Source organism: Pempheris klunzingeri, chromosome 4, assembly GCF_042242105.1.
Source record: "Pempheris klunzingeri isolate RE-2024b chromosome 4, fPemKlu1.hap1, whole genome shotgun sequence".
Taxonomy (NCBI): Eukaryota; Metazoa; Chordata; class Actinopteri; order Acropomatiformes; family Pempheridae; genus Pempheris; species Pempheris klunzingeri.
Window position 1 is genome coordinate 16,782,691 of NC_092015.1, and position 15,732 is coordinate 16,798,422.

The following is a 15,732-nucleotide window of genomic DNA, read 5'->3' on the forward strand; positions in this document are numbered from 1 at the left end:
GTGTGAGTGTGTGTGTGTGAGTGAGTGTGTGTGCATGTCAGTGGGTGAGAGTGCAGTGTCTATTACCTTCATTTATACATTTATGTGTGTGTAGATGAGTCGCTCGAAGAGGTTCTAGTGGGATGATGTGTATTTGTTTTACTTATTGAGGCTGATAAAACAATATTAGAGGCATTGCACCCTCGCCCTCGACCACTCAATGTCTCCATGAGTGTTTGACCAGGAAATTAAATCTTTCTTGCATTCAGACGATGCTGAGCCGTTTGATCTCCCCCCCATTGTCTCTGCCAACGTTATTGACCCTTTTTTTAACCTGCCAATCTTTCTCCTCTTTCTGTCTTCCTCAACATCCCTCCTTCTTTTCCTGTTTTCTGTTCTCATCTGTCCACCCCTCACTGGGCGACCATAGTGAGATGCAGCTGCTGTGGGAGGAAGCAAAAAAGACAGATGATGAGATTTCGCCGAGGTTCATTTAACTGCTTTTGGGGGGGCTTGTGCCTCCCAAAAGCAGTTAAATGAACCTAAAGTGTTGAAGACAGAAACTTTAGATTTCTAAACTTCTTTAGACAAATTTACAGCTGTCAATTTGAATAGCCTGTTTTAAAGAGTGGGTTGAAAATAATTTTTACTTTTGAATGAATTGAGAGTTCAGTTGAGATAACACTTATATAGATTGTCATAACTGATGCGATATCTCCACACACCCCAATGTAACTGGTGTTTGAGTAGATACAATGTATTTTGATTACTTTGATGATAAATTTGATGACCAGATTTAATGATCAAACCTGGTGTGTTTGTATTGTGGTGTGGCTCTATGGATGGTGATGTAACCCACCAAATTTGGTCAAAACAGAAACACCCCAACACCTATTGGATGGATTGAAATGAAATTTGGTATCCATGGTGCCCAGATGATGTAAGAGCTCTGCTGATCCCCAAAGTTTTAAATTACCCATTGAAGTATCTCGACATCTAACTAATGGATAAGGATACATTTTGGTAGACATACATGGTTTCTAATGTATCATAATGACTTCAGTGATCTCCTGACCTTTCCTCTAGTGCCACCATTTGCCATGAAATTTGATGCGCACATTGAAGCCCCTGATGAATAATCCTGCTGATTCCTTAATTTTCCACTTGCCCCATCATCAGTCAAAATTTGGTTTTGTCACGTACTTTAGCTCATGACCAAATACTTGTAAAACAAATGACATCAGCGATCAGCCTTAGCCGTACTTCGTGCTAAGCGCTAATTAGCAAATGTTAGGATGCTGATTATACCTGCTTAATGTTAGCATGTTAAGATTGGCACAAAACACAAGCTAACTTCGCCTGCAGTGCTTTTCCATCACATAACTCCAGCCTCATTCCAACTTCTCTGAGACAAACAATATTAAGATAAAGTTTGTGGAAAAAGTTAGTGGCACAACTGTAGGTAAGGTAAACCTCTGTGTGAGTGGAAAATTGCTTGACGAAATGTGGGCATCGGTTTTGAAGGAAATTACAATGTAATTATTTTGTCAGATTCTTAATAGTCTCCTAACCTCGGGGTACATTGTTCACTGTTCCGTAATGATACATGCTGACACTGATCAAAGTGAAAGTAAAACTGCAGCCCGCAGTAGATTGTGGGGACAAGATCAGCACAATCCTCCTCAAACAAAGGGCATGTAGGCGTGAAAATGTGCCAACAGTAGACACAAACTCCACCCCACAACAAGGAGAGAAGGAGCGCTTGAACTAGGCAAAGCAAATCTGCTCGAACAAGGAGAAAAATGCAACTCTACATCTCTCTCCTCTCCTCTCTCTCTCTCTCCCTGAAAGCTGAAAGTACATACTCGTACACACTGTTTGACTTGTCAGTATTTCAGTTGCTTTCTTTGTATGCTAGCAGTGTTTAAGGTTACTCTTTAGCAACACATGCTTTTACCTGCAGAGTCTGAACAGAGATACTGAAAAAGATAATGTATGAGTGAGGGAGAGGAAGGTCAGGAAGCACAGATGCAACAATAGACTGTGTGCTTTGCTTGAGGGGGGCCTTAGGGAGTGTGAAAATGTTCTGTTTTTGTGTATATATTCGTGTGAGAGAGTTTGTGGGTAAAGAGAAAGATGTGTCATTGCCATAGGGAATGTAGAAAAGGAAAAGCACAGTGTCCACGGCAGATATGGCACGTTAATTTGAATTACCAATTCATGGTGGTACACTTCTATTTTTCTACAGAAACAGAGTGTGAGCATGTGTGCAAACTGAGACGGGAGCTACCACTCTCTTCATTTCATTATTTTTCATTTCGTTTAACTTCATCTGCGAGGTTTTCTGTCTGTCAGTGTGAGTGGCAGTGAGTGGGCGCAGGAGAGGGATGAAGGAGGGGAGGAGCAGAGAGAGAAGAGACAGCGTCATGGCTGTTCGTGGTAGCTGAGAGATATTTACGGGCAATACACAAGATCCAATGTAAAACTTGGCACAAATTTTTGATGGAGCACCAACACACACACACACACACACACACACACACACTCTCTCTCTCTCTCTCACTCTCTCTCATGCACACAGATTAGATTAATTTGATTATCAGACAAGGAGATGAAGGAGGAATGTGACATCCAAAAACGTCATGCTCAGTACGGTAGGAAATAGAGGATGTTCTGCTTCCGCTTAATCCAATAACAAGAAACAGCCAATTCTCACATGTTTTATGAATAACACTTCACCTCTAACACATAACGCAGAGGAAAGCTGTTGAAAATACATACTCATTCACTTTTACTCAGAAATGGAGCTGTCATCTCTGGAAATGTGCTGAAAATGTGCTCTTACATAATAACTCTTGTGTCATGCAAAGAAAAATTAGCTTTTATAACTTTGGGTAAATTTGGCAGTTTGGCATTAAAACCTGATGCACATGCCAACTCTAGAGGCCCTGAAGACTTGGTTTAAGATCTTAACTATTTCTTTGTAATATTCAGGGCATGCCCTAAATGCTCTTGTTCCAAGCACTTCAGTCCTGCGCTATAGATCATTTCAATAGGGGCCTAACTATTCGTGACTACAGAAGCAAAAATGAAAGTGAAAGCTGGAAAAAAAACATCACTCTTCACTCCTCACATGTTGCTAAATTCTGATTATTGCACAGAAATGCCTTTTTGAATGCCTTGAGTCAGACCCTCTTCAAACCAAGGAGAAGACAGAAGCACAAACACAGAAATGTTTGGTTTGAGATTTGGGTTAATTTCTCAAAATCTCAAATACTTGTCAGCCTCAAAACTCGCTAAGACTTTAATTATGATGTATATTGATATTGCAACATGGAGTTACATTTGCTGTGATAAAGATAAAGATTTTATCCATCTATTCCTAACAAAGACAAAAATCTGTGCGAAAATCACAGTGATGGCCGTAGACTCCACACTAACTGTTTTAGCCATGTTTCATGCTTACCGTGATATGTTTACTTGCATCACGTGCCAGTGTGCCAGTTTTTTTTTTTTTTTTGTTTACCATCTGAGAGTCCTCTCTTCACAACCTTCTGTTCATGGCTACTACTGTTTGCCTGATTTTCCACTGACTCCCATCTGCCGGTGTACTGTTTTGCTGTACCTTGTGCTGGCCTATTTCAAGGCAACCCAAACTGTTGTTATGCTGTTAGCACTTACTGGAAGAGCGTCAGATAAATGATGTGGTGATAGCAAGCTACAATGTCCCTTAACAAAGTCATGATAGCAGTACAGAGCGAAGGGGTGATGAACAGGGGTTAGGATAGAAAAAAGGACACATGTTACAGTTTCATTTCTTAGTAACCTTAGAAACAGCCAGTAGGGATGTAAAATTGCCGTCACCTTGGGAACAGGAGAAACTGTAGCAAGCCAGATTGGAGAAATGTATGGGAAGGATGGTGGAATGATTGATGTCATTATGACGTATGTAAAGTAGGTGTGTGTGTGTGTAAGAGTACCGGTGTATGTTTTTGTGATTGTCAGTCAAACAAAGAATAATCAAGGCAAAGGGAGGAATTAATCAGCACTCTCTTTTCTTCCTTTCAGTGGAGCGTTCTGATGGATACAGTTATTATGTAAATGATTGGTCCTATGTTTGCTCTGCAGAGCCTTCTGTGTCGCTGCCTCCTTCGCACACAGATCTAAAAGTGAGTGGGGGCTATGCAGGTGTATAACATTAGTAGCAGTTCCTCTATGAGTGGGGTGAACTACACTGACCTCTGAGTCACACTAAGCCTCAGATCAGAACAGTGAGTGTTTCCACACTGAACATTTTCTACTCAAATTCAACCTGCTCTTTTGGATCAGGTTGAAACATTTTGCTCCTGTCATTCCACTAATGCCTTTAAAAGACAGAAGTCTCACGAATTCTGTCTTAGATCCACTCAAAATAACCTTGGAGTTTGGCGGAATGTCCCAAAAACAGCCCGCGGGGCAGATTTAGAGAGACCCCCTCCTGATCCAGTACAAAAGGCACCTTCGTAATTCTGGAGTCCCTTGTCTCAAACTGAGTCTGACTCATCCTGTCATATAGCGTTTCTACCGAAAAAAGCACAACATCTTCAAACAGAAGCTTTATCTGCTTTTCCACCTTGACCAAAAAAAATATATTCACATCTTGAGCATTCAGACCAAAAAAAACCTCCGTTAAGTGTCCTTTAAGGGAGTGTTTTTTCAGGTATCATTTAGGTAATTAAATATGCCCCAGGAAGACCAGATTGAGTAATAGATTCATAAGTCTGAAGGCTTATCAGATGCCAAAACACTGCATGATACCATACTTTCACAGTGACAATCATTTTATCTTTTGTCGCAGTGATTGCAAGAAAAACAGTGGAATTTCTCTGGTCAAGTCCCAATTTAATCTACCAGCAAAGTGTGAATCTTGTTTTTGTTTTTTTTTTGCTGGATGAGATAATTTTTTTTTTTTGTTGGAGCACAGCAGGGGTGCCAATGCAGAGGGCTCATTAAAATGAATGAGGGGACGGTGCTGTTGTCCGTCTGAACACAGCCTAACAAACAGACAGTAAACTATACATGTGTGTGAGAAAACCAGGTATAGTTAAGCAGAATAGGTGCATTTAAACAGGTGTAATTAGTAGGTGAGGAACTGGGAAAAGGTGATGCTTTATTGATATATATCTTTAATGTATTTTAGCTGTTATTGCACATTACTTCCTTTATTAACACCTGAATCCTAAAAACTTCTCTTGAGTAATACGTAAGAGAAAATAAAGAAATGCTCAGTAATTGTCATGATAGAAGCTGAAAGCCTTATTACATACGCATCCTCCCACTGAAAGCTTGACCTTAAACCTCACGGAGACCTATCCAACAATAGTTCAAATCAAAACACATAAAGCCCTGCATTTATTAATTTGAAATTCTTAAGTGAAGAATTTCATTTTACTGTAGAGCCTGACATGAGCCTTGAAAACTGCTGGAGTCAAGTTCACTGTGAAATATTGCTAACTCTCACAAAGTCAGTTTTGAGACATTTGGAAAAAGATTATTGAGAGCGCAGCCCACGAGTGTGTGCTGTACAGTAACCTTCTCAGTGCCTCGCAGGCAACGAGTTATGCCCTGATGTAAAACTGTGGTGGTTTTTTCGGAGACTGGAGGATTTTGAAACCGTACAAGCACTTCTATGTGTGTACGTGTGTGCACATGAAATACCTGTTTGGATGTTTGCGTATATTTTCTTTTTCCTTCTGAAATGAATGATCTCGTGTCATTTATACAAATGAGAAGAGCAGACCCCATCTTTCATTCCTCATCCCTTGTCCCTCGATCCTCTCTTTCCTTTTCCTTCCTCTCTCTCAGGTCGGGTCAGGTTAGATTCCAAGCACGCTCCAAAATAATCATCGTAATTTACATGAAGGAGCGCAGAGTCGAGGCCTGGCAGAAATTCTAGAATACTCCACAGCTTTTCAATGCGTTTATTTAATTTCATAACGTATTTTTCAGTCAGTATCAGTTCAGTACAGACTTCCAACTCGAATCTACAACAAAGTAATGCACATTCCACGGCAGAAAAGGAGCAGGTGTATTTAATATCAGCCATAAGTTATAGTGAAGAAAATCATAAATCTCTGAAACAAAACAAAGGTTGGAAATTCATGAAATAAAAGTTGACTTATGTGGCAAATGTCAGCAGAATTAGGTTACACAATGCCAGAGAAAATAGCATAAATGTTAATTATGTGTTTGGCATTTCACTAATGTGAGGTAGAGGGAGGGGCAAGGCTGCATCAATGTGCTTTAAACACACATTAATGTTTACAAAGACACACACACTGGCAAACATGCATAGACACACACACACAGACAGAACATCAAAGGCTGCACAGTGACTGGTAAGTGACGGCTTGATCAGAAAGTTTTATGTCTCTTCCTTTGACTGATCCGACAGGAAACAGACACGCAGCCTCTGTATCCTGGCAACATCCCTCTTTCTGTGGCTCTGAGGGATGGACAGGATGCAAGGGTGTGTGTTAGAGTGTGTGTCTCTGTGCCTGTATGCGTGTGAGTGAATAATGGATTGTGAATATACTTATGTTTCTGTCAGTTTAACCTCCTGTTATCTGTGGGACCCAGCAGTCGGTCGAGCCTCATGAATGCATGCTGAATTCAAACTCACAGAACTTTATTTTTAGGTTTTGGCACTGAATTTTGGGAAACTCAGTAGAAAGTAGCATAAAATACGTCTGAAATATTTTCTTTCAGCACAGTGTAATGTGTCACAGTCGGAAAGCCACGGGTGTAAACAATAGAGTTAATGTTGGCTGAAAACCATTTAGCTGCTTCAGTTTCAGGTTCTTACTACTGTGAATGCTCGCTGTCACACTGTCTGAATCCAAATGTCCAAATGACATGCTTACAAAGAACGCAAGGCCTGAAAAGACAGGCCTGCGTTGGATGGCTCTTACAACTTTTTTTTTTTGTATTTTAATGCATCATACTGTCATGTTTTTTCTTTTCCTTTCCTTTCATATTTCTACAAGTTACATATTTAAATATTGCAAGCAAGCCTAGTCATACTTTTATGTTGAAAAGTACAATATGTACAATATGGCCAGAAATTTAGTTTGAAACATTAAAAAATTAACTCACAATCTCAACAGAATATGAAGAAATGATAGTAGTGACATTATGTCATTATGTACTGTGTTGCATCTACTTAAGTTAGAAAGAGGAAGTTAGCACTCAGCGAACAGCTAAGTTTTGATTTTTAGTGCAACGAATGACAACACAAACCATCAAAAAACCTTCCAAATGTTCCTTCAAACCAAATTCATTTATTTACTTATTTACTTAGTTTTTTTTCTTTCAGTTTGGAGTAAGAGCCATAGACTTTAAAACTGCCCACAGTACCCAGCTGGTCCAAACACTGCAGCCGGTGGTGCGACTGCTCGAGAGGAGCAGGAAGAGAGCCGGTGATTCAACAGGATAACAGCTACTTTACCCCAGACGCAAATTCAGAAAATGCACAACAGAATTATTTCCTATGCATATATCTGTATATGTGTTCTATTATGAATTTCAATATCTGTAAGTGTAAGTATACGTTATGTTCTATCCGTGGGTAGCATGAAGCGCGACAACTTTTAATTCATTTTGCAGCCCTGTGCTGTACATTAACAAATAAATGAACCTTGAATGAGAAGAGGCAATGCACATTTTTGAGGACATTACAAGTCTAATTAGTGGAGTGGGTGAAATGCAGGTGGCCAATTTTTACATATTTTACCTTTTTCCTTTTTAACCCGTGAGTTTTTCTTGTGTCAGCCAATAAAACAAAATTCTGCGTGAGTCCTCTCGCAAACATGATAGATGTGACCGTTAAATCTGTAAGTGTGATGCGTTATACACTTGAATAGATGTTAATGTTATCAGTAACATCTGTGCTTTTCCTAATATGACAAGTCCAAATGTCATGTGCCAAAAAAGCCTGTGGTGCAGCCATATAAACGACTGAGTGTTGAGTTTGACTTATTCACTCATATTTCAATGCAGTGATATTGTCATGTGGTTTGGAAATGTGTTTAATTTGTATAAATTCAAGGACTCCTGTAAATGTTTGTGTTATTTGTTGTACAGGCATTTTTTTTTCTCCATGTAGTTTCAGTGAACTCACCACAAGCTGACTTTGTGAGACAATTACTGAAACTTATCTATTCAGGCCACTTTGCAGCATCTGCAGTTTGAATTCAAAGAGCTGCTGCTGTCGGCCAAAAAACTAGTCTAGTATTGTGACTGTTCTGCTTGGTTTGATTCTGTCTTCGAATTTATTCAGTTTAACTGGTTCAAGCGAACTAACCCACATTTGCATAAGGAACGTTATTCTGCACCAGACTAGATTTGAAAACATGAAATTTGAATTAAACGGAGTGGGTTTAAAGGTGTTGGGTTATTATTACGAGGGTTAGTGGCAATGCATTATGCCAAGGGACAGAAAAATCTGTTTCCCATGGCACATGCCAGTATATTCCTGCAGCATCAGATCTAGACACAACCTGCGGAGTAGACGAATGTTAACGCCAGGTGTAAAGGGGTCTTTTGTGTATTTGTTTGCGTAGGAACTTGTGAGCATGTCTGTGTATAAGTAAGTTAGAATATATGTGAGAGAAACTGTATATGTGAGATGTCATCTTGTGTGGGTGTAACAAAGAGAGCATACCTCTGTGCGTGCGTGTGTGTGTGTGTGTTCGTGTATATGTGAGAGTGTCTTAATCCTGCCCGTCAAAATGATTTTACAGCCCTCGCTCATCTCCTCCAGTCTTTCCAAACAGAGGAAGAGAAGATTAGTCACACCTCCTCCACTCTTGCTCTCAGTCTCTCCCTTTATCCTCTCTTCCACAAGTGTGTGTGTTTGTATGTGTGTTTGTGAGCGAATGTGTGTGTCTGTGCGCACATGCAGGTGTGTTTGTGTTTGTGTGTGGGCTCAGTGGTTTTACGTAAAGCTCCATAGAAAAGGCAAGTGTCAAGCAGAGAGTCCTTGGCAGCAGAATACAATTGATGCTCAATGGACCATTTTCTGCAGAGCTGACCCTGCCATATTGAGTTTTCAGTGGAGCGCACACACACACACACACAGGTTTTAGATGATGAGGCTGCAGTGAGACATTCAAAAACACACAAGTGAAATAATAGGCGCACACACACAGACACACAAACATGAACAGAAAGAATTGCGTATACAATACATAGGTGTACGCACGAAGGCAACAGGCAATACAATACACATTTAAAAATACACATCTATGCACACGCCTACACACACACACACACACACACACAGATACACTGCTGACAGAAAACTGGTTTTTCAGAATCATGTGCCCACATTTGGCTTGATAATGATAATTACCAACTAATCACATATTCACACACAGAGCATAATTACCTACACAGCTGTTTGTTTGTGCATGTGTGTGTGTGTGTGTGTGTGTGTGTGTGTGTGTGTGTGTGTGTGTGTGTGTGTTATACGGTCAAAAGGAAGTGGGCGGCATTCCCTCCATTGTGGAAGTGTGTGTGATGACATGATGACCTCTTCATCAGTACTGCTCCGTCACCTTTGACCTTTTGCCAAAACAAGGCTTTTGGGGGGACAACCTTAATTTACACGATGTCATTTTGCTAATGTGATGTTTTTTTGACCGACTCAACATCGGGTTCAATCCTCCCTCCTGAGAGCTTGTTATAGTATATTTTAAAAAGCCTCATTTACTAGTTGGAGAATTTGTCTCCAACACAAGGTGATGCTGGTTCTGTCAGAAAAATGTTGTAAAATTACTTCAATAATAAGTCTTTTTTCTCTTTCTGTCTCCCATTTATGTCACCCTCCTCTTGTCGATGGTGTGTGATGTTCCTCTTTAAGGTAAGAAACTAATGCTCACACCCACTGTATCACTTTAGATAGATAGATAGATAGATAGATAGATAGATAGATAGATAGATAGATAGATAGATAGATAGATAGATAGATAGATAGATAAGAATTTGGACTACAAGATTAGATAAAGAAAGATTGGAGATAAACAGTAAGATTGATGCAGCGACAGGGGGAAGATGGATCAATAAACAGGCTGATGAACAAGAAGATTGATCGAAGGACTGACAGAAGGGTACGCAGCTCAACAGATGGGCAGATTAATAGATCTCAGATTAATAGATTATCACACAAACAGAAATAGACAGATGAGCGGAGAGACAGAGAGACCCAAAAAAAGAGGTGGACAGAAGGACAATCATATCTACAAGTCTGCTAACAGACATTTTGGCTGTGATGGCTTTCCTCTGTTGCCATGGCAGCACTGTCACATACCAGCTGGACTGGAGGAGCGATGCCCCGACACCCACACATACACATACACTACTAATACACACACTACTAATACACACGTAGATACATACATTTTTTTTCTCTGCGCTCTTCAACCAAATGACTTATTTTACTTAAAAACATAAATTATAAACACCAGGAACATTATGAAAATTACGTTTGAGTTTACACCCGACTGTGAAAGCAAGTCCTTTCGTGACTATAACAGTGGTTTCTGCAGTACGACGAGTAGAATTAATGGCGCTTAAGTTAGATGTGCCTCTTTAGTAACGTCTGCTGGCAGCCATGAAACACAACGACAGCATTACGTTTGTCAGTAAGTTTGCTGACAAATTTTAAGCTTGACTCAGGTAAGTGATACAGTGCTGCAGAAGGCCTCAGGCTATATATCAGCACTGTGTTTTCATAAAGTTTTACATCCACACCACCTCCGAGTACAAACTGACTCAGGTGAGTTACTGCCACACTGCTTGAGCTATCAGTGAGCTATGAGTTAGCATGCTCCACGGTCAAAGTTACATATGTGTGTCCTCTTAAACAGCTTACAAGATGAGACACGATCTGTGTTTTGCTGGATGTTTTTTCAAAATTACAACTATGGTGGGCGTTGTTTACACACATTTTTTGCATCAACAAAAAAAAAACACTTCTTGCACCTTTCAAAAGCTGCACCAATCCTCAATTTAATGTCAAAACACGTCACCACTGATCAGTTTTATGGTTGGTTTGTGGACTTTAATATGAGTGTAATTAAGTCAACTATTAGATTCTACTATAGATAACTACAATGGTGGACAACAAAGTAGATTTAGGTGTTCAGTGGATGGGACTGTCGGCACGCTAAAGGACAGAAGGAGGTCACATGTCAAACAGGGCATGTGATGCTACAAGATGGGCCAAATCTAAAGGACGTGCTCTCACACATGATTACTGAAAGGTGTAGTAGGAGCAAAAAGAGAGAGGATGGTCTTTTCTCATAGTTAGAGAGTTCTTAGGGACAGCAGGGACACATATTTATGGTGAAAAGACGTAATGATAAATCTCTTCCACTTGATATGAGGTCAGTTTAAGACATTCTTGGAAAATAACACAAGTCTGGTCTATGCAAGGTGAACATGCACAGAAAACAGTCTCGGATCAACTGGGCCACATGTGATGGGATCTCTGCCAGGTTTAAATGCAACCTGGACAGTTTGGTCATATTCTTAAAAAATGGCCAGCAAGTCAAAACGTCACCTAACTCCTAATGCTACTTTCTGTTATCTCAAGCAAACTCCACAAAGAACTGCAGACAACCTCTTTCATTGCAAAAAAAAAAGTTCTCCAGCTCCTTCTGCCTAATATGCAATTTGAGGTCACATTATGAGCAGAATCAAGACACAAAGAAACCTTATTAAAGAGTGCTCCGCTAATTTAGCATAGTACTCCTTTAATATTGTCACACTCGTTGCAGCAGAATCAAAGATATCTAGAGTTCCCTTTTAAAAGCAGGTGTAAAGCAACGACTCAATATCAGATGTCATTACCCAGATAACGTATCCAGAAACTGATCACATTAATACCAGGAGTCTAAAGGGTCTGTATCTCACTTCTGTTTTCCATTCAGTTCTTTCTCCCTGTCTTCAGTCACCTCATCCCAGTTCCTTCTAACCTTTTCTACCCCAATACAATCTACCTGAACCTGCCATATGTTCTAATCCCTTGTTTCCGTCAGTGCTAATGCCCCCCTCATCTGTCTTTCTAAGTTACAGCGACACACACTCACACACTTTCTCTCTCTCTCTTTCTCTCTCTACCCTCTCACCCACCCAATCTTTCCTCTTTCTTTCATTTTTCTCTCCCATTGTCTGCCATCTATCAATCACCTCATTCCCATCTATTTTCACCTCGTCTCTAGTTCCACGTCTGATAATCTCCTCCACCTGCTTCTCTTTTGTCTTTTCCGCTCCCTGTCTTTCTCTCTTTCCCTGCCCTTCCCTTCTCCTTTCAGCCGGACTTACCCCTCTCCCTTCTCTTGTGACTGTGTCTACACTATTGACTTCAATCAGTCCTACTGATGAATTGATCACTTTGCGAGGTGAAGATTCAGACAGCATTAGGACTCGAGTGTCATTTCCTTGCCTTACACACTTCTTTGTGCATATTGCATACACATATTGGTGCATTGCAGTGTCCCTTTTCCTTCACTTCTTTTCTCTTTTCATCTTCTTTTTAAAGAATCCCGGCTTTCCCCCGAGAGTTGTTGTTTCACATTATTCCCGTGTATGTAATGAGCACAGTAGCATACAGTAGCTACCTATCCTCACATGTATTTGGAGACCTTTCCAAAAATTCACACAAAAACACAAAGAAGCACACATGTTTCACACACCTTTGACACGCGTGATCGGCTGTGCAGTCGCTCTTCAAACACATTAACCTCACTGTACCTGGAGGCAATATATGCAGCTCAAACATTGAATTAACAGACACACACACACACACAGAAATATATATACACGCACATACACACACCAGACTGTTATTAATACAAGCAAGTAACATGTAAGCTTAAATAGCATGGTTCAAATGGTTGACCTTGAGTGTGTGTGAGTATGTTTGTGGTAGAGAATTAATGGCCCGACAATAATCTCTGTATTTAACAATATCCACACGGAGGAAACACACAAGTGCCACCACACACACACACACACACACACAGAGAGAGAGAGAGAGAGGGGGGGAGGGAGGGATAGGATACATTAGTGCAGTTGTTGTTTCTGAGATGTGGTCAAACTGCAGGTAAAGCAGCTTGGAAAAATAGAGGAGTCTGTTTGTGCATTCTTTGTCGCCTCTGTCAAAAATGTGAAAATGCAATTTCAGCAGCCTCATAGTTTGGACAAAAATGCATCTTTGCAGCATTCACCCGGTCAAACGTGTTTGGTAATGTTCACATCACATGTGCGCAGGTGTTTTATGTTATAAAATGCACATTCGTCCTGATGTCTACAGCACACTTATCAAACGTGACGGGTGCATGGAATCATTTTAAATGCCTCGTATTCATAGTCACTGCTACACACACACACACGCACACACGCACGCACGCACAGGAGATGTAGTTATTTTGAAATTCAAAGTAGACTTCTGCAAGTTCCTGATAAGGCCGCCTTGGGCAAGATACAACAAATATTAATATTAGGTTTTACCATTTCACTGGGTTTGCATCAATAAGTATGTGTGCATGTGTGTCTGTGTGTCCGTGATTGTGTGTGTTTGTGGAGTAGCTGACATCCATCACTAAACCCCCTATCAATCACTTCCAGTCCAATCAGCTAAGTGGACCTCACCAGGGGTTTAGTGTCTCAACGTGAGTGTCTGTGTGTGCGGTAGTGTTTGAAATTTGTTACACTGCTTCATTTAATTCATTCTCATTAAATGTATTTAGCTTTTTCCGTTTAGTCAGCAGAGCACATTTACATGCCAGATTTACAGTTTGTCAAGCGTCTCCTGCTTTCTGCTCAAACTGAGCCAAATGTGTGACAGACTTAAAGCGGACGCATGTCTTCCTGCTGATGCTACAGTCAGTTTGTTGGCCTTTTTCAGCTACGGTAGATTACTCCTTGTAGCGGTATGATGTCAGCCGTGTCTTCACATGAACTGTTTCCTCACTTTGCTGCTTCTCATCATATATAATCTGACTTCAGTTGAAATGTGTGTGTTTGTCTCTCTGTGGCTGTTTGCGTGAGTGAGTGTTTTACTGCTAATTTATGTTCTGCCACAGCATGCTTCCTGTCCGGTTTGCTCCGCCCGTGTGTCTGTGGCAGGAATCCTTTAGTCAGAATTATGGCCTCAGTCAGCAGCTACACACTGTCATGCTGTTTGTGTGTCTGTGTGTTTGTGTATTTGTGTGTCTGTGACCTCTAGGGTGAATATTGATTGAGTGTCTGGTGCCCCGTTGTCAGCACACAGTTGGCCTCATTAGAAATAGGTCTTGCTGTCCCCTCGTCTTCCTCCTCACATATCTTCAATACATCACCTTCCTATCATCACCCTCCTCTCCTTTCCTCTCCTCTCCTCTCCTCTCCTCTCCTCTTTTATACCATTTCATGACGGATGACAATGGGAGTTTGCAGCTACACTCAATGTGGAAAACATAATGGGCTGTGAAGGACAATGCTTTAATGAAACAAAATGCTGTTTTGTGTAATTATTGGCAGCAGTTCTTCTTTTCACCCCGAACAGCAGCTGGTGAATAATGAATTGTCTCTCACGGTTCACGTAGAATTTCCATAAAAGTCACGATCTTGATTACATCAAGGATGAATACATCCTTTAATCCCAGAGATGCGGCTCCTTCGCAAGGGTGCGACAAATGTAAACATATAGTCACATTTGCTTTTAAGGTTGGGCTTCACCCATCAGACCCTGTGAGGACTCAGTAACCCCACCATGTCACCTAGTGTGAAATTTAATAGCCATTGAAAGGAGACCAGTCATGAGAAGATGTGGGACGTGCGAGAACCTGGCTGCAGCTGCTGAAGGATGCTGCAGCCAGGTCATTGTTGACTGACTGAGGCAGGAAAACAAGCCAATACAAAGACCTGACATGATGAGATAAAAGCGTGAATGAAAAAAAAAAAAGCTCTGACAGGTTTCCAGTCCATTGGAGGTTGAAAAAGCACAGACAGACAGACAAACAAATTCTGACCTGCGCTGAGCTAAGTTTCCAGTTCACCTGGTGCGCTTGTCTGTCACTGTGGCAGAGAACCAAAATCCACAATACACAGAATATTCAAGGTGCTAACCACTGAGCCATTGTGCTGGTGAATGAATAATTACTTGCTTGAAATAATCAGACTCACCCAGATGATTGTGAGAACTATTTACAGTGGAGGCAATGCTGCACAAACAGGACTTGTTGTTAAGGACACAAAGCCACCTAATACACCAACAGAATTCAACAGTATAAGTCAATTTATTTTTTTCTTTGAATCATCTGTCTTCTCATATGTCACAGACATTGTTTCATTATCCAAGGACCAGAGTGGCACAAATTAGCTCACTTCAGTTAATAGACCCATCTTGCCAGCTTGTAATTATGTTTCTGGGCTTGTTCCATATTATATTCATGCTATCGGGGTTATAATTATTTTCCTAAATCATGTCGTTTGCCAACTGAAACAGTGCATGAAGTATTTCATCTAACCTTGGGGATACATCAGTGGTGCCAGTGGGGAGCGTATAAAGTGACACTGTGGTTTGGTGCATTTGTGGATTTACTTCTAATAGCAACTGTAACTTACAAAACAAAGTTTATTACGGTAAACACGTGATGATGCTGGCTGCAATGTGGATGGCGGGTTGAGAGGGGTCAGACAAGTATTATCATTATACGTATTCTTTTA

General features: G+C 40.7%; 3 protein-coding genes across 4 annotated transcripts in view; 1 reads left to right on the plus strand and 2 right to left on the minus strand.

Moving 5' to 3' along the window:
* Window positions 1–207, minus strand: part of anapc15 (anaphase promoting complex subunit 15) — a 256,108-nt gene extending 255,901 nt beyond the window's left edge. The window contains exon 1 of the mRNA XM_070829920.1: window positions 194–207. The gene's annotated coding sequence lies outside the window, so the exon portion shown is untranslated. The remainder of the gene's footprint in view (window positions 1–193) is intronic.
* Window positions 1–15,732, minus strand: part of mmp28 (matrix metallopeptidase 28) — a 246,599-nt gene that overhangs the window by 139,622 nt on the left and 91,245 nt on the right. The window lies entirely within an intron of this gene.
* Window positions 1–15,732, plus strand: part of LOC139200581 (cGMP-dependent 3',5'-cyclic phosphodiesterase) — a 138,114-nt gene that overhangs the window by 77,900 nt on the left and 44,482 nt on the right. The window lies entirely within an intron of this gene.